A 25,925-nucleotide genomic window follows, 5' to 3' on the forward strand; every position below is an offset into this window, starting at 1 on the left:
AAAATGGCCAAAAAGAAACAAAAATAGCTTCTTAGCAAAGAGCAATTTCTCAAAGAAAGAATTTAGATAGGACTGTCTGGGAGTGGTCTGAGTGGGGTGGAGAAAACGTACAATTATTGACAGAGAGGTTTGGAACTCTTTTTCTTATTGGTCTAATTTACTAATTTACTGCCTGGTGATGTCACAAGACAGGCCAAAACTCTATCTCGCCAAAACAGGTTGACATTTCAGGTGGTCTTTTCAAACAGCACTGACACTAAAAGGCCATTATCATAATTTTCACAATTACACAGTATTATTACAACCTCATAGTGTGGATATATATATATAAAACATGGAAAAATCTAGTTTTTGACTGCTCTGGGCCTTTAACCACTGAATACAATATCCCTTAATCTGATATAACACAAGCTTATAGGAATAGAGATACATTTAAAATAAGAGCGACAGATATTGCATTTATAGGAAGTATATCCCATATATATTTAATTCTGTGTCTTCCCACCAAGCAGCAGTCTGCTTGCTTTATGAAGTTCACACCTTTTCAGATGCTGCTTATTCCATGCAAGGGAACTCGGTTGACCCCTAAACCCAAGGCGGAATGGGAGGCCTATTGTATTGATGCAAATCAGTGGTACCAATTTAACATCCCACAATTCGATTAGACATCTGCATATTGAGCATCTGCCTCCTAAATCTGCCAATACCCCCCTCCCCTCCCCCCCACACCCCCGGGTAGCCCCCACGACCCCAGGGCAGCCTCGGTCCCTGGTTCCTCCCTCCCCCTGACCCTGTCAGACCCTTGCACAATTGTTGACCCCGCCCTAGAGACAGAGCAGCCGGAGTTCAAGGTAAATGTTATTTTCTCTGTCCGTCTGCAGCCTGCCCAGTCCTGCCCTTGCCCATAATCATATGCACCGCTCTTTTCACTTTCTCACAGTTGTCACCCACATTGGAATAGATTTGACTGTCTTGAAAATGAAGCTTTTCAGTCATTTCACTGAAACGTTTTCCTTTTCTAATTTGGACCCCACAGATTGCTTTTCAATGGTGGGAATGATACAAAAGTGTGTCAAAAGTTTAAAGCAACATACAACACACAGCATAAGTGGTAAAAACAACCCTAAAAACATATTCACGCAGTATGTAAAACCTTTATACATTTTAAGACATTACACAAACGATACGTGGTTTGTGCTAGTGACAGCAGATCACATAGCTTTTCTATTTCTTATGAATAACCTGTAGGTAGCAATGGTAATTTATTTTAACAAAGCAGGAAAAACTAGCTGGGGTTACTTCTTTTTTTTGTAACTCGTTTTCAAAACTTGACAGCATCATGCACCTAAAATTCTACCTTCACATCTTAAAAGGTCAACGCAATTACTCACAAACACTAGTCTAATATACTAATTTAATACATGATTTGTATGGTAATCTCTTCAGTTTTAATAGCTGTTAATAGGGGAATCAATATTCAAGTGGTGGGATTTTTTAAAATATATATACAGTACCAGTCAAAAGTTTGGAAACACCTAGTCATTCAAGGTTTTTTCTTTATTTTTACTATTTTCTACATTGTAGAATAATAGTGACGACATCAAAACTATGAAATAATAGATATGGAATCATGCAGTAACCAAACAAGTGTTAAACAAATCTAAATATATTGTAGATTTTAGATTCTTCAAAAAAGCCAGCCTTTGCCTTGATGACAGCTTTGCACACTCTTGGAATTCTCTCAACCAGCTTCATGAGGAATGCTTTTCCAACAGTCTTGAAGGAGTTCCCACATATGCTGAGCACTTGTTGGCTGCTTTTCCTTCACTCTGCAGTCCAACTCATCCCAAAACATCTCAATTGGGTTGAGGTCAGGAGATTGTGGAGGCCAGGTCATCTGATGCAGCACTCCATCACTCTCCTTTGTCAAATAGCCCTTACACAGCCTGGAGGTGCGTTTTGGGTCATTGTCCTGTTGAAAAACAAATGACAGTCCCACTAAGTACAAACCAGATGTGATGGCTCATTTGCTGCATAATGCTGTGGTAGCCATGCTGGTTTTAAGTGTGCCTTGAATTCTAAATAAATCACTGACAGTGTCACCAGCAAAGCACCCCCACACCTCCTCCTCCATGCTTCACAGTGAGAACCTCACATGCGGAGATCTTCCATTCACCTACCTCACAAAGACACGGCGGTTGGAAACAAAAATCTCAAATTTGGACAGATTTCCACCGGTCTAATCTCCATTGCTCATGTTTCTTGGCCCAAGCAAGTCTCTTCTTCTTATTGGTGTCCTTTAGTAGTGGTTTCTTTGCAGCAATTTGACCATGAAGGCTTGATTCACAGTCTCTTCTGAACAGTTGATGTAGAGATGTGTCTGTTATTTGAACTCTGTGAAGCATTTATTTGGGCTGTAATCTGAGGTGCTGTTAACTCTAATGAATTTATCCTCTGCAGCAGAGGTAACTCTGGGTCTTCCTTTCCTGTGGCGGTCCTCACGAGAGCCAGTTTCATCATAGCACTTGATGGTTCTTGCGACTGCATTTGAAGAAACTTGAAAAGTTCTTGAAATTTTCCGGATTGACTGACCTTCATGTCTTAAAGTAATGATGGTCTGTCGTTTGTCTTTGCTTATTTGAGCTGTTGTTGCCATAATATGGACTTTGTCTTTTACCAAATAGGGATATCTTCTATATACCACCCCTACCTTGCCACAACACAAATGATTGGCTCAAACGCATTAAAATTCCACAAATGTATTTTTTCTCCAGAGGAGTTACCCAGCTTATGTAAGTACCTCATTTTTGTGTTAGTAGGCTGGGATGAAGAAGAAATCTTAAAATAATAGTGTGCGTTCCAAGCAAGTTTAGGAGAGTCTCTGTGAGAGTCTCCCTCTTGAATAAATATTTTGTATAACTTCATGGATGCAGGGGTGTAAAGTAACAAAGTAAAATACTTTGAAGTACTACTTAAGTATTTTTGAGGGTATCTGTACTTGACTTTACTATTACAAATTTTTGACAACTTTTACTTTTACTCCACTACATTCCCAAAGATACTTTTTACTCAAATGCAATGCCTTTAGAAAGTATTCACACCCCTTATTAAATTGATATGTTTTGTCACTGGCCTACACTGGCCTACACTGGCCTATACACAACACCCCATAATGTCAAAGTGGAATTATGTTTTTAGATTTTTTTTAAATAATTAATTGAATGAAAATGTCTTGAGTCAATAAGTGTTCAACCCCTTTGTTACGGCAAGCCTACATAAGTTCAGGAGTACAAATGTGCTTAACAAGTCACATAATAAGTTGCATAGACTCACTCGGTGTGCAATAATAGTGTTTAACATGATTTTTGAATGACTACCTGATCTCTGTACCCCACACATAAAATTATCAGTAAGGTTCCTCAGTCGAGAAGTGTATTTCAAACACAAATTCAGCCTCAAAGACCTTGGAGATTTTCCAATGCCTCGCAAAGAAGTGTATCTGTTGTCAGATGGGTAAAAAAAAATCTGACATTGAATGTCCCTTTGAGCATGGTGAAGTTATTAATTACACTTTGGATGGTGTATTAATACACCCAGTCACTACAAAGATACAGGCGTCCTTCCTAACTCAGTTGCTGGAGAGGAAAGGAAACTACTCAGCGATTTCACCAGGAAGCGAGTTACAGAGTTTAATGGCTATGATAGATGTAAACTGAGGATGAATCAACAACATTGAACATACACTTAACAAAAATATAAATGCAACATGCAACAATTTCAAAGATTGTACAGAGTTACAGTTCATATAAGGAAATCAGTCAATTGAAATAAATTCATTAGGCCCTAATCTATGGATTTCACATGACTGGGAATGCAGATACACTATATGACCAAAAGTATGTGGAAACCTGCTTGTTGAACATCTCATTCCAAAATCATGGGCATTAATATGGAGTTGGTCCCACCTTTGCTGCAATAACAGCCTCCACTCTTCTGAGAAGGCTTTTCACTAGATGTTGGAACATTGCTGCGGGGACTTGCTTCCATTCAGCCACAAGAGCATTAGTGAGGCCGGGCATTGATATTGGGCAAAGGCCTGGCTCGCAGTCGGCGTTCCAATTCATCCCAAAGGTGTTCGATGGGGCTGAGGTCAGGGCTCTGTGCAGGCCAGTCAAGTTCTTCCACACTGATCTCAACAAAACATTTCTTTATGCACGCTGGCATTGTCATGCTTAAACAGGAAATGGCCTTCCCCAAACTGTTGCCACAAAATTGGAAGCACAAAATCATCTAGAATGTCATTATATGCTGTAGCGTTAAGATTTCCCTTCACTGGAACTAAGGGGCCAAGCCCGAACCATGAAAAACAGCCCAAGACCATTATTCCTCCTCCACCAAACTTTACAGTTGGCACTATGCATTGCGGCAGTTAGCGTTATCCTGGCATCTGCCAAACACAGATTTGTCCATCGGACTGCCAGATGGTGAAGCATTATTCATCACTCCAGAGAGAACCCATTTCCACTACTCCAGCCGACGCATTGCATATGATGAACTTCGGCTTGTGTGTGGCTGCTAGACAATGGAACCCCATTTCATGAAGCTCCCAAAGAAAAGTTATTCGGCTGATGTTGCTTTCAGAGGCAGTTTGGACTCGGTAGTGAGTGTTGCAACCAAGGACAGACAATTTTCACGCACTATGCGCTTCAGCTTTCAATGGTCCTGTTCTATGAACTTGTGTGGCCTAACACTTCGTGGCTGAGCCGTTGTTGCTTCTAGATGTTTCCACTTCACAATAACAGCACTAAACAGTTGACCGGGCAGCTCTAGCAGGACATAAATTTGACAAACTGACTTGTTGGAAAGGTGGCATCCTCTGACGGTGCCACGTTGAAAGTCAGGGAGCTCTTCAGTAATGCCATTCTACTGCCAATGTTGGTTTATGGTGATTGTGTGGCTGTGTGCTCGATGTTATACACCTGTCAGACACTAATATGATGGGATGTCCTCATACTTTTGTATATATAGTGTATTTTGTATCCACTTCATTAGCCAAGGGGTCGTGAAACGTTCATACAGACAAATGGGAACCAATAGTGTCAATTCATGTAAAAAAGTATATATAATCTCCACATTTGGAGTTACAAGGTTTTCCTCTGAGAGCAACAATTGAACAATATAAATCTATGTAACTGAAGTGATTTGGTCAAATGTAACTGAGTAAAAAGTAAGTGACTTCTTTCAGAAATGACTTGCTTTAGAGTACAAGTACAGCTCCCAGAGAGTAACTACAGAGAGTAGTACTAGTTCATCCAAGCTCATCCATCTCTGCCCTCTGGCTAGAAGCTCGTTTTGAATTTTTCTTTTACAATTGAAACCTGCCCTGTGATTTTTTAGGATCTTGTCTTTTTAATCACAGATCATAGAAATGCCGTTTTCACATACACTACCGTTCCAAAGTTTGTATGTACACTACCGTTCAAAAGTTTGGGGTCACTTAGAAGTGTCCTTGTTTTTTAAAGAAAAGTACATTTTCTGTCCATTAAAATAACATCAAATTGATCATAAATACAGTGTAGACATTGTTTATGTTGTTGTAAATGACTATTGTAGCTGGAAATGGCAGATTTTTATGGAATATCTACAGTACAGGCGTACAGAGGGCCATTATCAGCAACCATCACTCCTGTGTTCCAATGGCACGTTGTGTTGGCTAACCCAAGTTTATCATTTTAAAAGGCTAATTGATCATTAGAAAACCCTTTTGCAATTATGTTAGCACAGCTGAAAACTGTTGTCCTGATTAAAGAAGAAATAAAACTGACCTTATTTAGACTAGTTGAGTATCTGGAGCATCAGCGTTTGTGGGTTCTATTACAGGCTCGAAATGGCCAGAAACAAATAATTTTGTTCTGAAACTCATCGGTCTATTCTTGTTCTGAGAAATGAAGGCTATTCCATGCGATAAATTGCCAAGAAACTGAAGATCTCGTACAGACTAGTTGCGTATCTGGAGCAATGATGTGTACTACTCCCTTCACAGAACAGTGCAAACGGGCTCTAACCAGAATAGAAAGAGGAGTGGGAGGCCCCGGTGCACAACTGAGCAAGAGGACAAGTACATTAGAGCTTCTAGTTTGAGAAACAGATGCCTCACAAGTCTTCAACTGGCAGCTTCATTAAAAGTACAAGCAAAACAACAGTCTCAACGTCAACAGTGAAGAGGCAACTCCGGGATGCTGGCCTTCTAGGCAGGTAACCATGGTTGACAGAGGAAGAACAATGATTCCAAGCACCACCCTCCTTTTGAAGCTTCCAGTCTGTTATTCAAACTCAATCAGCATGACAGAGTGATCTCCAGCCTTGTCCTCGTCAACACTCACAACACTCACAACGAGAGAATCACTGACATGATGTCAGCTGGTCCTTTTGTGGCAGGGCTGAAATGCAGTGGAAATGCTTTTGGGGGATTCTGTTTATTTGCATGGCAAAGAGGGACTTTGCAATTAATTGCAATTCATCTGATCACTCTTCATAACATTCTGGAATATATGCAAATGGCCATCATACAAACTGAGGCAGCAGACTATGTGAAAATGTATGTTTGTGTAATTCTCAAAACTTTTGGCCACGACTGTACAATGAGGAATACAATTGGCTTGATTCAATTTGAATTCCATAAGACCAAAAGGGAGGACAGAGCTTGAGTAAAATTTTTATAACTCCTTGGAAACAATCTTTTGATCTACATCCAGCTAGTGTCACGACTCTGACCGAAGGTGGCTCCCCTTCCCGTTCGGGTGTCGCTCGGTGGTGGTCGTCGCCGGCCTACTAGCTGCCAGTGATTCTTTTCTCCCCCTCCTTATGTGCTTATTGAGTACACCTGTTTTGAGTTGGTTGTAATTAGTGAGGCTTTATTAGTCAGCCGGCCCGCCTGGTTCTTTGTGCGGGATTGATTATTGTAACCCTGGTGTTTGCATTAGATGTACGTGTTTGTGTATTTAGTGCTAGACTGTTTTTCGTTCCCTGTGTCTGGGGCATTTGGTTTGAGCACCCGTAAGTGGGGGGACCGTAGTTCACCGTGTGTGCATTAAAGAAGCACTTTATTGAACTCTGCTTTCCTGCGCCTGATTTCACCCTCACGACACCCAGGACCTTACAGCTAGCAAGTTTCTTAGGATGCTGTGTCATATCAGTCCAGCATGTTTAGAAGCTATAGGTGAGACTCAACTCTAGCTCAGTGATCCTCCTGGCTACAGAGACATTAAATGGGCTCTGAAAATGGAGGCCTAAAATATATTTGTGTACCGAATACTTTGAACTCTGTCCCTATGTATCTTGGCAGGAAGTGATTATCACATTGGTGTAAAATTACCATTTTTGGTCCTTCTCCCAGCCTGCACTGGGGGAGAGGACGGAGGGGCAGAATGGCTCTCCGGATCACATCAACATGGGTAGAGATTTAAAGAGATTGAACCCAGGGAACTTACCATTTCCTAGAGACATAGCCCTCTTCTCTTTGCGTCTGGAAACTCAAAAGAGCAAGTGGAAGTGGCACAATTTATGTGGTCATGGCATTGCTGCATCTAGCATGAACAAAGGTCAGCAAAGGGGCAATCCCAACTTCCACTCTTGTCAAATGTTCACTTGGTCTCCTATTATTATTAATGTTATTCACACCAAAAACTACTTGAATTAAACATTTTGTACTGTGTGTTTTATTACCTACCATTTTTAGCATTTTGAAAAGGTAAACTTGAATATTTTACTTGTTCAAATGGTAATCATTGGAATGGAGATGCACATTCTGGTATAATGAAACAAAAATATGTGACACAATCTATCTCTAACAAATCAAGTTCATTGAATGATCAAACTACACTAAGACATTTCGTTAAAGATGCATCCACACTTTCCCATATTTCCTTATTTATTCTGTCAATTATGGGATATAGCCGAACACTAACAGAAATCTAAGATTGAGTGTCCGTTGCGTATCTTAGCCACCGCTCTCTCTTTGGGCATATCTGTAGCTACAACGCAACGTTAAACGCTTTGGTCCCTCATCTTCTTGCTCTGAACAGTGTTTCTGGCGATTCACAAAAGGTGTCAAACGGGGGCATTGGACTTGGTCTGCCATGTTCTCCCATGGCTGCCTTTAATCCAATTACTGTCGGCCATGACGCATGGATCATGGCCTTTCATCCCCTCCTCATTAGGGTCTTTGGGCTGTGCTGTTTACTATTGGGGTGTTGGTGTAGCTTTAATTGCATTGTAAGCTAGTCACCCCATCCCTGTGTCATAACGTGTTGTCCTCTGATTCAGTTATAACCCGCCGTTTGGATCGTAGTGCTGAATGGGTTCGCTATTTGGGCCAGTGGGTCATTTTCTATCTTTTTCTCACCATGTTAGTTTAGACTGAATTAACATTTCAAATTTGGCACTTGGGATCTGTACCATTTTGAACACTTGAACGTTTAGCTTGGCCTGATAACGTAACTGCAGATTTAGAAGCAGTTGATATGAAATGAATGAATCTTAAGGCCTGTGGGGGAATGGAGATTCGCGCTTTGCTGTGGTGGTCTGGTGTTCAAACCAATTCCATGCAGTCCATGTGTTCCAGGTTGGAAACACCTGGAACTCTTTGCTACGTTGAGCAAATGGTGATAAATTGGCCTTCTCATTCTTTTCTATTGTCTGTGAGGATTTTTGATTCAAACGCGACCTGAATGAAATGTCGCAAATACCCAATTGTTTTCCCTGAGCATCACTTATCTAGGCACAGATCTGGCACACACAGCCCTCTGTGGCTCTCAATAGCCACATTTGCGTGGACATTGGCCAGAGTCAATTGCCTGTCAAATGATATGCACGATTAGGCACCAGTGGATATTGGGCCTAATGCGCCGAGCCTCCTATAGAGCCTGGACAGTGGGCCCCCTCACTGAACCCCTCATGCTCCTCGCCCCCTCCGTTGTCCCCTCCCCTTTTGTCTCACCACTCAGTTCAATGTTAATGTCCAGCCGTGTCCAGTCAGCCAGCTCCCGCGCAAAACCGTTCCTTCCCTCTTTTCTCACCCTCGCCTCCTCTTGTGTGCTGTCCAGCTGGCTGTGACCTCTGACCCGGAGACCCTCACTCCTGACCCTTGGACCCGTTCCCACGCCACACCCTTTTGTGTGGACCTCGCCATGGCAACGAGTGGTCACTGCTGCTACGGTAACAGATGGACAGGCTTCTGGAAATAACTTCATTTGAGCCGCTGAAAATCGGACTTGTGTACCCCCCACACACCCCAAATCCACACACACACACACACTTCCTCCACCCCTGCACTCCTCGCCCCGCAACTCCTTCGATTCATTTCAATGCAGGGCTTCTGGTCATGCGATCAGATAAATTCATTACCGCGGCAATCTCCGATTTATCCTGGCATGTGCACAGAAAATACACAGGAATAAGAAGAGCATGTTGTCAATGCAGTAAGCCGCAATAGGGACTAACAACATACGCAAACATCCTATTTCACAGTGCTGCTATTTATGGTCGGGAGTGGGAGTGGTAACTAACTTCAACAGTTAGTTGTAGTTATTAGCTAAACAACTTTGATTAGCCATATTGTTTTCTCACATTCTGATATTCTTTCCACTAATTGGTCTTTTGACCAATCACCTCAGATCTTTGTGTGTCAGATATTTTTCAGAGCTGACCTGATTGGTCAAAAGACCAATTAATGAAAAAATATCAGATTTGGGACACCTGTATAAATGCCGCCATATAGACCTAGACAAAAACAACACTATGAAAAACGAAATTATCTCTCAGTTTTATATTACTTTATTATTTATATACGTTTTATATATAGGTATATTTTTCAAACACTTTGATATAGGAAGAGGTTAGTTAAATATACAGCATAACATTCAAAAGTGGGAGATGTTTCCAGCACAGCTCAGCCCAACAGGCTGACCAAGGGGCACCAATGGTGACCCTCGAAAAATGGACCATTGAGGTGAAATCACACAAGCGCAGCCACTTATTCCATTTTGGATTTTGTATTCCTCTGTCCCGCATCTGCATCACTATCTTCCCCTCTCATTCCACCCCTCCCTCCACCCTGCCCCCCCTCCCCCCCCCCCCCCCCCTGCCTCTCGCCCAGTTCATTGTACCAAAAGAGATTTTCTTCATTGAGGCCCAGTCTCTTAGGTAACCCCAGTGCTGCATGAAATGAGGAGAGAGAGAGAGAGAGAGAGAGAAAGAGAGAGCGACAGAGAGAGAGAGAGAGCAACAGAGAGAAAGAGAGGGGGGAGGGAGAGGGAGAGGGAGGAGGGGGAGAGTGAAGGAAATCGACAGACAGAAGGAGGAACGGCAGAAAGGGTTGGAGAACGCGAGGGAGAAGGATGCAAGAGCAGAGAAGGCAAGAGTTAAGATGCTAAAGTAGGACATGTGTGCCAGACGTCAAAGGCAACACAGCTAAAGCAAGAACACATCTGAGGGAGACAAGAGAAAAAAATATTTCAGGACAAAATTCCACGCCTTTGAGCAACAGGGTTTTATTTAAATCAAGGTTTTTCGGCCTCAACTAGGTCTTGTTGCTTTTTTTTGTCTTTAAGGTACATTCATGTATCTCAACATAGCTTGGACACATCGGTACACTTTCATTGTTGTACCAATGTGAACACAACCATGCTTGAGGTGGTCTACAGTGACCTGTTATGACCTGTTGTGATACAAGAGCAGTAGTTAAGGCTGAATTCAGGGCTAGAGGTCGTATCTGTGGCACGGAGCCACTTCATAGACCAGATGCAGCAGTTGGACTCATTGGATTCCTTGCCGGGACAGTGGAACAACCTACCTGCTACTCAACAGCTAACTACCACTTTGAAGAGACCTCTCAAGATGAATGGGTGAAAATGGGTGACTAGCTTATATTTTCCAATAGTGGCTGATGTTCAGGAAAGGAAACAAACTTTATTGAACCTTCAAACATCCTCTGTGGGGGAAAAAGTTGACGAAGTAACTGTAAAAGTACTGATTTCCTTTTTGATATGTCTAAAGAGAAGAGGCTAACCACCGTTTTCCGGAATCAAATGTCAAAATGAAAGGGCTTTTTCTCAATTCAAAAGAAAAACAAGTCTTTACAAGACTTTTAAAGATGACTTTTTAGTTCAATAGTATCTAGTCAAACAAAGAAATGTAACGTTTAAGTATATTAAATACTTTAATTCTCTTTGTGGGACATGCTTCAGTTGTGAGCAGCACATGGAGCATCAATGAATGGCCGAGGTCTTTCAAAAGCCGCCCATATTATTCGTTTTGAGACGGCTCACATAGAGAGACAATTGTTGCATTGAGTAATTCAGTTTGGGGGGCTACTTTTGTTTCAAATTCTCACTTTTGTTTCCGGCTCTTACCTTGGCTGCTCGTGTGTTAACACTCGGCTGCACTAAGTTATCATAGGGAGCTTTTGTCTCTTTGATCCGTGCGACAATGGGGACTGCTTTTGTATTGGTCACGTTACTGCTGCCTTGGGATGCCGCCCTGCGTTCATCATTATGTCACGTACACACGGAAAGGGTGGATGAGTTAGGGGTTCAGAGGCCTTCATTTCCCTACACGTTTCTCTGTGTCCTCTGTCTATCCAAACGTCCGCCCATCCATCCCTGCTATGTGCTGACCCAGGGGGTCCGGAGCTGATTGTCCAAACGCAATTCTTGTGTCTGCCTCCATGAAACCAGGAGTTGTGGATGGACATCATGCCCCTGACCTCCGGAAATCTCCGGTAATGCAGACATGGAAGGGACAGAAGGAAACATTTTGGTGTAAATGGCCAATGTGTTATTTAATTTTTTTACCACACTGGGCTTTTTCTGCATACTTATTTTCACCTCTACCATCCTCCAGCTTCTAAATGTGGCTCACGGTGGCGGCTAAGAGCCAGAACAAGAGGTTGAGTCTACTTGGAGGCTGAAGTCATGAGATGGAGAGATGAATAGCACTTATCATGTTAAGTACAGTTGAATGTGTCCGGTTTGCACTTCGGTCCTTGTTTTCTAGGTTGCTTTTTCTTTCACAGCTATTTAGACAAGGTCCTAAAAAGATACACACTTCTAGCAGGAACGGGGAGAGAGTGAGAGGAAATTTGATTGAATGAATTGAAGTGTGTGTGTGTGTGTGTGTGTGTGTGTGTGTGTGTGTGTGTGTGTGTGTGTGTGTGTGTGTGTTTGCATTTGCCTGTGTTTGACAAAGTTCAGGGGTCAGGCTACGGAAGAATAGGGAAAACGAGAGCGAAAGTAAAGGATTTGGAGAAGGTGGGGAGAGAGGGGGCTTGGGGCGAGAGAGGGGGATTATCAGGGGGGGAGAGATTTCGGAAGAGAAAGAAGAAGGAGGAATAGAGGGCAAGATTACATTTTGGAGGGAAAGACTAGAGAAAGAGAAAAAAAAATTATAAAGTCGCGACAGGCCCAAACCCAGTGCACACTCTTAGAAAATAGGGTTCAAAACGGGTCTACAGCTGTCCCCAAACGATAACTATTTTTAGTTCCAGGTAGAACTCTTTTGGGTTCCATGTTGAACCCTCTGTGGAAAGGGTTGTACATGGAACCAAAAAGGGTTCTACCTGAAACCAACAGGGGATCTTCAAAGGATTATCCTATGGGGACAGCCGAGGAATCCTTTTTGGTTCTAGATAGCACCTTTTTTTTCTAAGAGTGCATAGAGAGAGGGAGAGTGCAAAATAATGAAGTTGAGAGAAAAATGGTCAGGGAGGAAGTTCGAGTGAGACTCGGGGCAATATGTATAGAAAGAAAAGAGAAAGAGCGAGGGGGAAAGAGAGAGGCAGAGAGCGAGAGAGATCAAGAGGGAGGCAGCATTAATATGCTAATGGCCTGAGTGAATGCACAACAGGCCCACTGACCAGGCTAATCACGGGTGGACACACACTGGGGCTAATCCTTAACGCAGAGCTTTCACACACACCCCCGCGCACACACACAGAGATGTACGCACAAACACTACAGAACACACACACACACACACACACACACAAATTCAAACCCACCCACACATTTACTATTTGCACTGACCCACACAAATAACACAATTTCTGAATGCAGATGCTTATTGACCACATTTTGCTTGTAATAGCAAAAAATCACAGGAACACGGGGGCACAATGCTCTCTCTCTCTCACTTACTCGCTCACTCACACACACAGTTGTTAAGTCACTATCACCATGGTTATTGAGCTCTCTGAAGCCATGATTGGATTCTGTGGACAGAATGTGTCCTCTGATGGGGTTTCTACCACTCGTTTTGTGAGGGTTTTCTCTTCACTCTTCACTGCTCTGAGCTGGTGTCAATGAAGCCACTAATATTTCCTGAAGAGAGATTGGCTGCGATATGTGGGTCTAACCCAGGCTGAAGGAGTGGAAGTTTTGAGTGAGCACAGGAAAGTAATGCCCGTTATTCAAAACAAGTCCTGTAATAAATGCTGTGTTCGTAACTATGAGCTTCCATGTTACATGTATTATCAAGTCTTTCACTTAAATAAACACTTATCAAATTAGTTGGTGACTTTTTCTGTTTTTTTGATTAGTAGCTATATATGAATGGAATCAAAATGCTTTACACAAATACAATTAAGTGTGTTTGTTATTCATCTGAAGAGTTTAATTCAAAACAGGCACACTGAGACGGATATCTACAGTAACACAGATGTAACCTGACTAAGATTCGGATTTAGGTATTGTATCTTGAGCGGGTCAGTTGGCTACCCAGGGTTAAGCACAAGCGACCACTCAAGTCGAGTGGGGCTTAGAGGGGAGCAGTGGAGACAGCTGGTGGCCGATATTAGAGCAGCACCTCGGGGCAACCTAGCCCGACACTGACATAATGATCACATGGCTCAGCTAAGCTAGGCTAATGCTAACTGTGTTCTTGCCAACTTGTACGTCTGGCACCAATTATGACAACAATACAGTTGGAGTGACACAAAACCTTTATTTATGAAATGTGTTATTCTACATTGCACCAATAGCACTCTCTAGGCAAACAATAATAGTACTGTAGTGAGCATTTGTTTATGAAATAACATGAGAAGAATCACATAACGCCGTTAAAACATGATGATAATAATAAAATAAAGAGCAAGGAAGTGCAGCCATAGCACAACCAATAGAAACTTAACACTCATTTCATTTAATTGGGTTTGGATTAAAATCCCATCAGGTCTACACCAGTCCCATGGTATCTGGAAAACAAAAAACGGACCTAAGTTCAGCGTCTCTACGGTCAACTTTAGTTCGTGCTATCGGGGAATCTTGGGACGCTTACCCTACCCTAACCATTATCCTAACCTTAACCCTAACCTTTATACATTTGAAATGACTTCAACTGCATTTCAAACATTTTACATTTCAACTTCAATGGGGTGAGGTCAGAGTTGGATGTCCCATGGACCACACTTAGACTTTTCAGTCAACTTCACCCTAGTCTGTCACCTGGGCTGCTCTCTCCAGGTCCGGTTTCAGCTCTGGTCCTCAGAGAAACCATCTCCAAATTCACCCCTTCCCCTCGCCTCCTGGTGGTCTAAGAAAACACACACCAAGAGTCAGTAATATAAAAAAAATCCCAGGTAAAATACAATCCAACTGATATTTTCAGTGACTAAACCAAGACTTCTAAAATATTAATTTTGTTCACCTGACTTATCACTTTTTAATGTCTTTACCTTGATGTACAGATAGATGGCAGTGTTGGCTGTCAGTGACATCTGAAGTACTACAACCAGTCTGATGATGAAAGCCGTCCGAGGAGAGGCTGCAGCAGAAACACATTTAATTAGTGGATTGCCAAGCATCAGATTCATTCGTGGAAAATCTGTTAATGTCAAAGTTCCAAGTATGGTTCATGTTCAGTTACCTGTGACAGTGAGGGAGATGAGATCACTCTCGGAGGAGAAATTATGAGAAAAAACATAAATCTCATAAACACAGCTGTAGTTCCCTTGGTGGGAGTCATCTGCAGTGAGAAAGAGGAAGGCAGCAGAGTGATTGACAGCTGGCTGAGTCTGGGTTATGTTGGAGTCAGGGTATGATAATTTGCTAATAAATTCATTAAAAATCCTACAATGTGATTTTCTGGATTTTTTTTTCTCATTTTGTCTGTCATAGTTGAAGTGTACCTATGATGAAAATTACAGGCCTCTCTCATCTTTTTAAGTGGGAGAACTTGCACAATTGGTGGCCAACTAAATACTTTTTTGCCCCACTGTATTCTCACCAACAAAACACCCCTACAGCGAAGTCCAAACGTTTTTTGGACATTGATACATTTTTGGTTGTTTAGGCTGTGTGCTCCAGCACTTCTGAAATAATACAATGACTACGAGGTTAAAGTGCACACTGAGCTTTAATTTGAGGGTATTTTCATCCATATCGGTTGAACCGTTTAGAAATTACAGCACTTTTTGCACATAGTCCACTTTTAGGGAACCGAAAGTATTTGGTCAAATTCACTTGTGTATTAATGTTGTCAAAAGTTTAGTATTTGGTCCCATATTCCCAGCATGCAATGACTACATCAATCTTGTAACTCTACAAATTTATTAGATTCATTTGCAGTTAGTTTTGGTTGTGTTTCAGATTATTGTGCCCAATAGCAAATAATGGTAAATAATGTATTGTGTAATTTTGGAGCCACTTTTATTGTAAATAAGAATATAATATGATTCGAAACACTTCTACATTAATATGGATGCTACCATGATTACAGATAATCATGAATGATGAGTGTGTAACGAATGTCGTCGGGAGAAGGAGAAGACCAAGGTGCAGCGTGGAAAGTATTCATAATACCTTTTAATCAATACGAATACTTGAACAAAAAACGACAAACAAACAGATCTGCAAGGTGCAATACACAAAACAACTACCCACAAACACCAGGTGGGAACAGGCTGCCTAAGTATGGCTCTCAATCAGAGACAACGATTGCCAGCTGCCTCTGATTGGGAACCAGGCCAAACACATAGAAAACATGGAACACAAAACATAGAATGCCCACCCCAACTCACTCGTTGACCAAAATAAAATAGAGACATAAAAAAGGAACTAAGGTCAGGACGTGAGAGTACCCCCCCCCCCCCCCAAAAGGTGCGGACTCCAGTCGCAAAACCTAAACCCATATGGGAGGGTCTGGGTGGGCATCTGTCCGCGGTGGCGGCTCTGGCGCGGGACGTGGACCCCACTCCACCTTAGTCTTGGCCTTTGGAGCGGCGACCCTTGCTGCCGACCCCGGACTGGGGACCCTTATAGCGGACAGGCGGGAGACTCTGGCAGCGCCGGACAGGCGGGAGACTCTGGCAGCGCCGGACAGGCGGGAGACTCTGGCAGCGCCGGACAGGCGGGAGACTCTGGCAGCGCCGGACAGGCGGGAGACTCTGGCAGCGCCGGACAGGCGGGAGACTCTGGCAGCGCCGGACAGGCGGGAGACTCAGGCAGCGCCGGACAGGCGGGAGACTCTGGCAGCGCCGGACAGGCGGGAGACTCTGGCAGCGCCGGACAGGCGGGAGACTCTGGCAGCGCCGGACAGGCGGGAGACTCTGGCCGCGCCGGACAGGCGGGCGGCTCTGGCCGCTCCTGACTGACGGGCGGCTCTGGCCGCTCCTGACTGACGGGCGGCTCTGGCCGCTCCTGACTGACGGGCGGCTCTGGCCGCTCCTGACTGACGGGCGGCTCTGGCGGATCCTGACTGACGGGCGGCTCCTGACTGACGGGCGGCTCCTGACTGACGGGCAGCTCCTGACTGACGGGCGGCTCCTGACTGACGGGCGGCTCTGGCGGATCCTGACTGACGGGTGGCTCCTGACTGACGGGCGGCTCTGGCGTCTCCTGACTGACGGGCGGCTCTGGCGGCTCCTGACTGACGGGCGGCTCTGGCGGCTCCTGACTGACGGGCGGCTCTGGCGGCTCCTGACTGACGGGCGGCTCTGGCGGCTCCTGACTGACAGGCGGCTCTGGCGGCTCCTGACTGACAGGCGGCTCCGGACAGGAGGGAGAACCTGGAGGGAGGAGACGGAGAGACAGCCTGGTGCGTGTGGCTGCCACAGGACCCACCAGGCTGGGGAGACCTACAGGAGGCCTGGTGCGTGGAGGAGGCACCGGATGAACCGGGCTGTGGGGGAGCACTGGAGCTCTGGTGCGCAGCCTTGGCACCACTCCTCCAGGCTGGATGACCACTTTAGCCCGGACCCTCCAAAGTGCAAGTGAACTGCACCCTCCCAGCGCCCTGGAGACACAGCACGCAGCGCCGGCGCAGGATACCCTGGGCCAAAACGGAGTACCGGAGACCAAACATGCTGAGCTGGCACAACACGCCCTGGCTGGATGCCCACTCTCGCATGGCACTTGCGGGGGCTGGCCTATATCGCTCCGGGCTATGAGCGCGTACTGGCGACACCGTGCGCTTGACCGCATAACACGGTACCTGACCAGTACTACGCCTCTCCTGGTAAGCACGGGAGTTGGCTCAGGTCTATCGCCTGACTCCACCAATCTCCCTGTGTGCCTCCCCAAAAAATATTTTTTGGGGCTTCCTCTAGTGCCTGTTGAACTACCTTACCTCATATCACCGCCACTCAGCTTTCGCTGCCTCCAGTTCTTCTTTGGGGCGGCGATATTCCCCAGCCTGACTCCAGGGTCCCTTACCATCTAGTATCTCCTCCCAAGTCCAGGAGTCCAGAACCCTCTGCTCCTTGTTACCACGCTGCTTGGTCCTTTTTTGGTGGGTAGTTCTGTATCGAATGTCGTCGGGAGAAGGAGAAGACAAAGGTTCAGCGTGGTAAGTACTCATAATACCTTTTAATCAAGACGAATACTTGAACAAAAAACAACAAAACGACAAACGAACAGTTCTGCAAGGTGCAATACACAAAACAGAAAACAACTACCCACAAACACCAGGTGGGAACAGGCTACCTAAGTATGGTTCTCAATCAGAGACAACAATTGCCAGTTGCCTCTGATTGGGAAACATACCAGGCCAAACACATAGAAATAGAAAACGTAGAACACAAAACATAGAATGCCCACCACAACTCACGCCCTGACCAAACTAAAATAGAGAAATAAAAAAGGAACTAAGGTCAGGACGTGACAGAGTGAATAATGATGAGTGAGAAAGTGAGAGGCATAAATACCCCCCCCCCCCCCTGTTATAAACGCTAACCTCCCCTGTTATTTGTAAAGGTACATGTTAGGTTAGCATATCTTGGGGGTATGATCTTTGAGCCTCTGTAACTTTCTCACTCATCATTATTCACGATTAATTCAGAATTTCACCTCATAGTCATTGTATCATTTAAAATCCAAAGTACTGGAGTACGGAGTTAAAACACCCAAAAATGTGTCACAGTCCAAATTAAATTTCCAAAAGCGCTATATATATATACATTTTCAGAATGTTGGTCAATTTGATTTTATTGTTTAAAGAACTTAGAAAATAGATTGGTGGGTTTTTCATGATCTAATCATGATATGGGGATGTTCAATGACAGTCATCCCAGCTAGCACATAACGTTCTGAGAACCATAGGTTTCTTAGAGCTTGGTGAGAGCGTGGTTGTCCTATGCTTAGACCTTCCCACAACTTTCTGTGAATGGTGCAGGATAGTTGATTGCCTTTTGGACATTCTCATCACATTTAAGGAACTTGACAAAATGAACGTTTCGTTTCATTTCATTACTTTAACAGAATGTTTCCTAAAAGTTAAAGCATGGTTACACTTCGTTCCAATTTTGGTCATGTTCTAGGAACGTTCTCCAACTAGTTTGACACTGGGAATGTTCTCAAACAGTTTAGAGAACGTTAAGAAACAATGTTCTTCGGTAGGAATGTCAGTAATTCAGGACAATGTTTTCTTCAGGTTTCCTCATTCTATTTAAAGTTATGTTCTGAGATCATTAATAAAAACGTTTCATAAAAACCACAAGGAAACATTAGTAATGTTCAAAGAACATTGTAAGAATGTTATTTAAATACATATAGATTCTGTTCTCTGTGTTGTCAATTAATTGGCCACATCTGATCTTAATGAATGCTTGTTTCCTTGAAATAGAGTCAGTTTCAATAGGATAAAATGAACAGCTTCTCACTAACGCCATTCCACACAAAACAATACATGTGTTTGCATGATTAATGCCTAAGCAAATTAATTTCCATGTGTCCTATCTATGCTTGGAGTTCAAAACAGTAAACCCAAAATGAGCTAGCAGTGTTATTAAAAGTCTTGTTTAAACATTCAGTGAAAGTTTTAAGTTATTCAAAAACCTCAAAACAACCTATAATTTCCGTTCTCAGAATGTTAATGAAACCTTTCAGGAAACCATAGTAAAATGATCTCAGAACCTCCCGGAAACCTAAAAATGTACAGTACCAGTGAAAGTTTTTTTATTTTTACATTGTAGAATAGTACCAGTCAAAAGTTTGGACACACCTACTCATTCCAGAGTTTCTTTAATTTTACTATTTTTACATTGTAAAATAATGGTGAAGACATCAAAACTATGAAATAACACATATGGATTCATGTAGTAATCAAAAAAGTGTTATACAATCAAAATATATATTAATATAAAATATATTCTTCAAAGCAGCCACCCTTTGTCTTGATGACAGCTTTGCACACTCTTGGCATTCTCTCAATCAGTGTAAGGGATTTCCTCCTCTTCTTCCGAAGAGGAGAGGCGAGAAAGATCGGAGGACCAATATGCGGCGTGGTAAGTGTCCATGGTTCTTTTAATAAGAAATAGTACACATGAACAACTGAATACAAAAAAACAATAAATGTGGAATGAACGAAACCCAAAACAGTACCGTGTGGTGAAAGACACGGAAACAAACACCCACAAACACACAGTGAAACCCAGGCTACCTAAGTATGATTCTCAATCAGAGACAACTAATGACACCTGCCTCTGATTGAGAACCATACTAGGCCGAAACATAGAAATCCCCAAATCATAGAAAAACAAACATAGACTGCCCACCCCAACTCACGCCCTGACCATACTAAATAATGACAAAACAAAGGAAATAAAGGTCAGAACGTTACAATCAGCTTCATGAGGTAGTCATCTGGAATGCATTTCAATTAACAGCTGTGACTTGTTAAAAGTTCATTTGTGGAATTTCTTTCCTTCTCGATGCGTTTGAGCCAATCAGTTGTGTTGTGACAAGATAGGGGTGGTATACAGAAGATAGCATAATTTGGTAAAAGACCAAGTCCATATTATAGCAAGAGCAGCTCAAATAAGCAAAGAGAAACGACAGTCCATCATTACTTTAAGACATGAGGGTCAGTCAATCTGGAAAATGTCACGAACTTTGAAAGTTTCTTCAAGTGCAGTCGCAAAAACCCTCAAGCGCTATGACCGCCATAGGAAAGGAAGATCCAGAGTTACCTCTGCTGCAGAGGATAAGTTCATTAGAGTTACCATCCTCAGAAATTGCAGCCCAAATAAATGCTTTACAGAGTTCAAGTAACAGACACATCTCAACATCAACTGTTCAGAGGAGACGACGTGAATCAGGCCTTCATGGTCGATTTGCTGCAAAGAAACCACTACTAAAGGACACCATTAAGACAAAGAGACTTGCTTGGGTCAAGAAACACGAGCAATGGACATTAGACCAGTGGAAATCTGTCCTTTGGTCTGATGTCCAAATTTGAGATTTTTAGTTCCAACCTCCATTTCTTTGTGAGACGCAGAGTAGGTGAACCGATGATCTCCGCATGTGTGGTTCCCACCGTGAAGCATGGAGGAGGTGTGATGGTGTGGGGGTGATTTGCTGGTGACACTGTTTGTGATTTACTTAGAATTCAAGGCACACTTAACCAGCATGGCTACCACAGCATTCTGCAGTGATACGCCATCCCATCTGGTTTGCGCTTAGTGGGACTATCATTCGTTTTTCAACATGACAATGACCCAACACACCTCCTGGCTGTGTAAGGGATATTTTACCAAGAAGGAGAGTGATGGAGTGCTGCATCAGATGACCTGGCCTCCACAATCACCGACCTCAAACCAATTGAGATGGTTTGGGATGAGTTGGACCGCAGAGTGAAGGAAAAGCAGCCAACAAGTGCTCAGCATATGTGGGAACTCCTTCAAGACTGTTGGAAAAGCATTCCAGGCAAAGCTGTTTGAGAGAATTCCAAGTGTCCAAAGGTGTCAAGGCAAAGGGTGGCTACTTTGAAGAATCTAAAATCTAAAATATAGTCTTCACTATTATTCTACAACAGTGGTTTCCAAACTTTTTATAGTCCCATACCCCTTCAAACATTCAACCTCCAGCTGCGTACCAGGGTCAGCACAGTCTCATATGTTGTTTTTTGCCATCATTGTAAGCCTGACACACACACACTATACGATACATTTATTAAACATAAGAATGAGTGTAAGTTTTTGTCACAACCCGGCTTGTGGGAAGTGACAAAGAGCTCTTATAGGACCAGGGCACAAATAATAATCAATAATTTTGCTCTTTATTTAGCCATCTTACATGTAAAACCTTATTTATTCATCAAAAATTGTGAATAACTCACCACAGGATAATGAGAAAGGTGTGCTTGAAATGATGCACATAACTCTGCAATGTTGGGTTGTATTGGAGAGAGTCTCAGTCATTTAAATAATTGTCCAACCAAAGTCTCTGCCTGTATTTAGTTGTCATGCTAGTGGGGGCCGAGAATCCACTCTCACATAGGTACGTGGATGCAAAGAGCATCAGTGTCTTAACAGCGCAATTTGCAAGGATATTCTGAGCGCAGCCCTATCCAGAAATCTGGCAGTGGCTTCTGATTAAATCAATTTTCACAGAACCGCTTGTTGCAATTTCGATGAGGCTCTCTTGTTCAGATATTGGTAAGTGGAATGGAGGCAGGGCATGAAAGAGATAACGAATCCAGTTGCTTGTGTCGTCCGTTTCGTTAAATTACCTGCGCAATTGCGCACCCAGTTCACTCAGGTGCTTCGCTATATCACATTTGACATTGTCCGTAAGCTTTGGTGGCAGAAACATTATGTACAAAATAAGTTACAAATGAAAAAACACACATAATAACACAATTGGTTAGGAGCCCGTAAAACATCAGCCGGCGCCAGCACAAATTGCCACATAGATGATTGTTGACAATTCATAATTTGGAAAGCAAAGGGCTATTGCTATAAAGTGAAGACAATGAAAAGACTAATCAGTCTTTTATAGTTTTCAAAATTCTCAACTTAATTGATTGAACAGTACAGCCTTTTTGGCACCAGCATCAGCCATATTCTAGGCGAGTGCGCATATTCACTCTTTATCATTGTTAAGTCAGTGCCACATTAAATTTAATTTCGCTGAACACTAGATGGTTTCATTGTATTTTTGACAGTGAAACGAGGTTACTCAGGCGAGAAAAAAGCATCACCCAAATGTATAGCCCCATTGGAAAATCTAAATGGACTGTTTGAAAATGTGAATCACAATTTTATATGGCATACCCCCCGCGGCATTGCGCATACCCCAGTTTGGGAATAGTCGTTCTACAATGTAGAAAATTGTAAAAAAAAATCTAATAAAAAAAACACTTGAATGAGTAGGTGTGTCCAACCTTTTGCCTGGTACTTTATTTTCCCATGACAGGCAATTTTCTTTACCTCTGTGGTCAGAACGTTTCCAAAACGTTCAGTTTTACCAGTCAGTAAACGTATGGTTTCGTTGGGAAACCAAAACTGTACGTTCCCACAACTTCAAAGGAACCAAATCTGCTAATTGAGATGTATTTGTTTTAAATCTATCACTTAATGGTTTCATTTCAGAGAGACAAATAATCTTTTTTTTTTTTGCAAAACGCTATACAGTATATCCGCCTCACTCCCAGAGAAATAGGTAGTACTGTTAGGCTCAAAAAAGTATTACATTCAGTAATATGAGATCTGTTTGTAAGACATTTAAATTTAACAGTTTAGTCATTTAGCCGATGTTCCTATCCAGAGTGACTTACAGTTAATGCATTTATCTTAAGATTGCTAGGTGAAACAACCCCATATCACAGTCAAATATTCAGTATACAAACATTAAATTCCAGCCAAACAATGGATATATAGCATTTTGCAAAAAAAATAACATTTTAATACAGACCTAAAATCTATTAATATATTTTGTTGTTGTGAATATAGCGTTTTAGAAATAAACTCTTCTCTTATTCACTCCAGGTGAGAGAAAAAAAGTGAGTGACTGATAAACAAGTTCTTACCTGAGCAGGTGAGTCCAACAGCATTACCAGGTAAGCAGGTTTGACTTTTTCTCACTGAGGTGTCACAGTCCAGAAAAAGAGACTGATTGCCTTTACCCTTAGCTTCTCTATTTATCCGTTATTTTACCAGGTAAGTTGACTGAGAACACGTTCTCATTTGCAGCAACGACCTGGGGAATAGTTACAGGGGAGAGGAGGGGGATGAATGAGTCAATTGTAAACTCTATAGAGCCCCCCCCTGCAGAATTGAAGGAGCCCCACAGTCAAGCTCCCGACAGACTACCTCTGCATTATGCCAGTCAAAGTCAGCTTCACACACTGAGACCCAGGACTGATTGGACTTCACCTCCACTCTCCCAGAGCACAAACCAGCTCCATCCACAAACCTCACAGACTCTGAACAAAAGATGGTTCAATATCCAATCAGTTTTGTTGATGCTACCAGCTATGTATTGGATAAAAGATTGTAATATAGTTCGACACAATCCCTATCAATCTTACCTGAACGGATACATTAGCATAATTACGACAACCATCGCCTGCAGTAAAGGCGAAGTCACACTTCTCAAGAGTAGAATCCAGTGGTGAGCAAGCAATAAATCCTATTTGGTATCCTTCCATTCCCTCTCCAAAATGAGGTATGCCAAGTGCAGCTACAACATTCCCACAGCCCATCTTTCTACACACAATGTTAGCATCTTACATGGCCCAATAATTGCCACATACAGACCTCCAGTGTCCAAATAAAAACCCCTGTGCTCCTCCAGCACAGGAGCTGGTCCCATTCATCACTCTGAATTGACCTTCAACTGTAAACACCAGGGAGGGAAATACAATGTTTGGTGAGGACACATTTTGAGCCAGAGTTATTTTATCAGCAGTACACACTTAGAAAGAAAGGTGCTACCTATAACCTAAAAGTGTCCTTCTGCTGTCCCCATAGGATAACCCTTTGAAGAACCCTTTTAGTTAGTTAGTTCCCAGGTAGAACCCTTTTGCTTCCAGGGTAGAACCCTTTTGGGTTCCATGTAGAACCCTTTCCACAGAGGGTTCTACATGGAACCCAAAAGGATTTTACCTGGAGCCAAAAAAAGGGATCTCCTATGGGGACAGCTTAATAACCCTTTTGGATCCTTTTTTCTAAGAGCGTAGTGTCAGTAATTGTGTGTGAGTGTGTGTGTGTGTGTGTGTGTGTGTGTGTGTGTATGCTTTTTAATGCCACTAATCTAGACACATTTCCCACAATCAATATCCTGTAAAAAAATGTTATGCTTAAAACCATCTAATCATGAGTACATTTTGGCTATGTGCGTTGATAGTATTGGCATTCAATGAACAAGATAACGAAAATACATGAACTACAGAGGTAGGATAACACAGTCCAACATTTGCCAACACAGGTAAATATAGGTTTAATACAATCCTACCTGTGCTCCAGTACAGGATCATCAGTAAAAATGCAGGTATCATGTCTGTTTCAACATGGGGCTCCACTGATCTGTAAGCCTGCTGTGTGAAGAGTGGACTGAAGAATGGAAAAAACTGGTACATGTTGTTATAGGACTTTTAGCATCTATTTCTTAGTCAAACCTCTTCCAGCTAATCTATGATCCGTTTGAAGAAAACCACAGGAAACAGCTCAGCCAAAGTAAGTCAGGTTCAGCCTATAGTTTCCCAATGTGTCTTCTGCTGAGGCTGTCTCCCCACTGGGCACAAACTGGTTGAATCAACGTTGTTTCAATGTAATTTGTCAACGTATTGTAACGTGGCATTCTTGTGGAAATTCTACAACAGGATTATGTCATCATTGTATGAATTTTCAACATAGACAAACCTTGTATAAAATGTGTTGAATTTTTACCTTTGAAACAAAATCATATCCACTATCAGAAAACTATAGGCTGGGCTACATCTCCTGCAACCTGGTCTCAGAGCATTTAGTATTATTCTGTATGTACTGTAAATGACACTCCATTTAGTTTGATATGTTACGTTTCCTATGGTATGTACTAATTTGTGGAAGTCCATCACCCGTTTCATACATGATATGTTAGGAATTACAATTTGTTTTATATGTTTCGAATTTGCAAAAGGGATGACATGGATAACATTAGCTAGGCTAAGGGTTAGGGTTAGGGGTGAAAGTAGATTACATTTCTTACCGGTACAGGACACCCAAGTGCGCACACACATTTTTTTTATACTACAAAAATGACAGGGTAGCCTACTCTGCTGGCACTGGCAAACAGGTCAATAAAAACAATGTTGGCGGATCCATTTAATTGGCCTACAAAAAGGGGAGACACAAATACAATATGACATCTAACGAACCTGGAGGAAGAAAGGAATGTTCAAAAACAAACCAAAGTGACACTGACCCAATGACAAAGACAGTGAATGTGCACACTCACCGGGGATATGGCCGAGGTTCTCTGCTAGTGCCAATATGTTGGTCTACTGTTTGCTCATTTAAGCAGAAAATATTGATAGCCTGACTAAAAGAAAGAATGGAGTCGTTTCATTGTCATCTCTTTACAGAAACAGCCATTTGCTTTCCAAACAGTTTTTCCGCGATTGTATATTTAAATATTGCGATATGCCTTTCTGGGTCTTTCTGCTTTTCACTG

General features: G+C 42.6%; 1 long non-coding RNA gene across 2 annotated transcripts; it reads right to left on the bottom strand.

Moving 5' to 3' along the window:
* Positions 1-13,986: 13,986 nt before the first annotated feature.
* LOC110496236 lies at positions 13,987-24,280 on the bottom strand. Of its 2 annotated transcripts, XR_005037476.1 has the most exons (4): positions 23,299-24,280; positions 14,920-15,018; positions 14,729-14,817; positions 13,987-14,586 (listed from the first exon to the last, which is right to left on the bottom strand). It is a non-coding gene; the product is annotated as an uncharacterized LOC110496236 (long non-coding RNA). The 2 variants fall into 2 exon arrangements; XR_005037475.1 differs by lacking the exon at positions 23,299-24,280 and having other exon boundaries at positions 14,920-15,642.
* Between the last annotated feature and the right edge of the window lie 1,645 nt (positions 24,281-25,925).

The sequence above is a fragment of the Oncorhynchus mykiss genome, chromosome 18 (assembly GCF_013265735.2).
Source record: "Oncorhynchus mykiss isolate Arlee chromosome 18, USDA_OmykA_1.1, whole genome shotgun sequence".
Taxonomy (NCBI): Eukaryota; Metazoa; Chordata; class Actinopteri; order Salmoniformes; family Salmonidae; genus Oncorhynchus; species Oncorhynchus mykiss.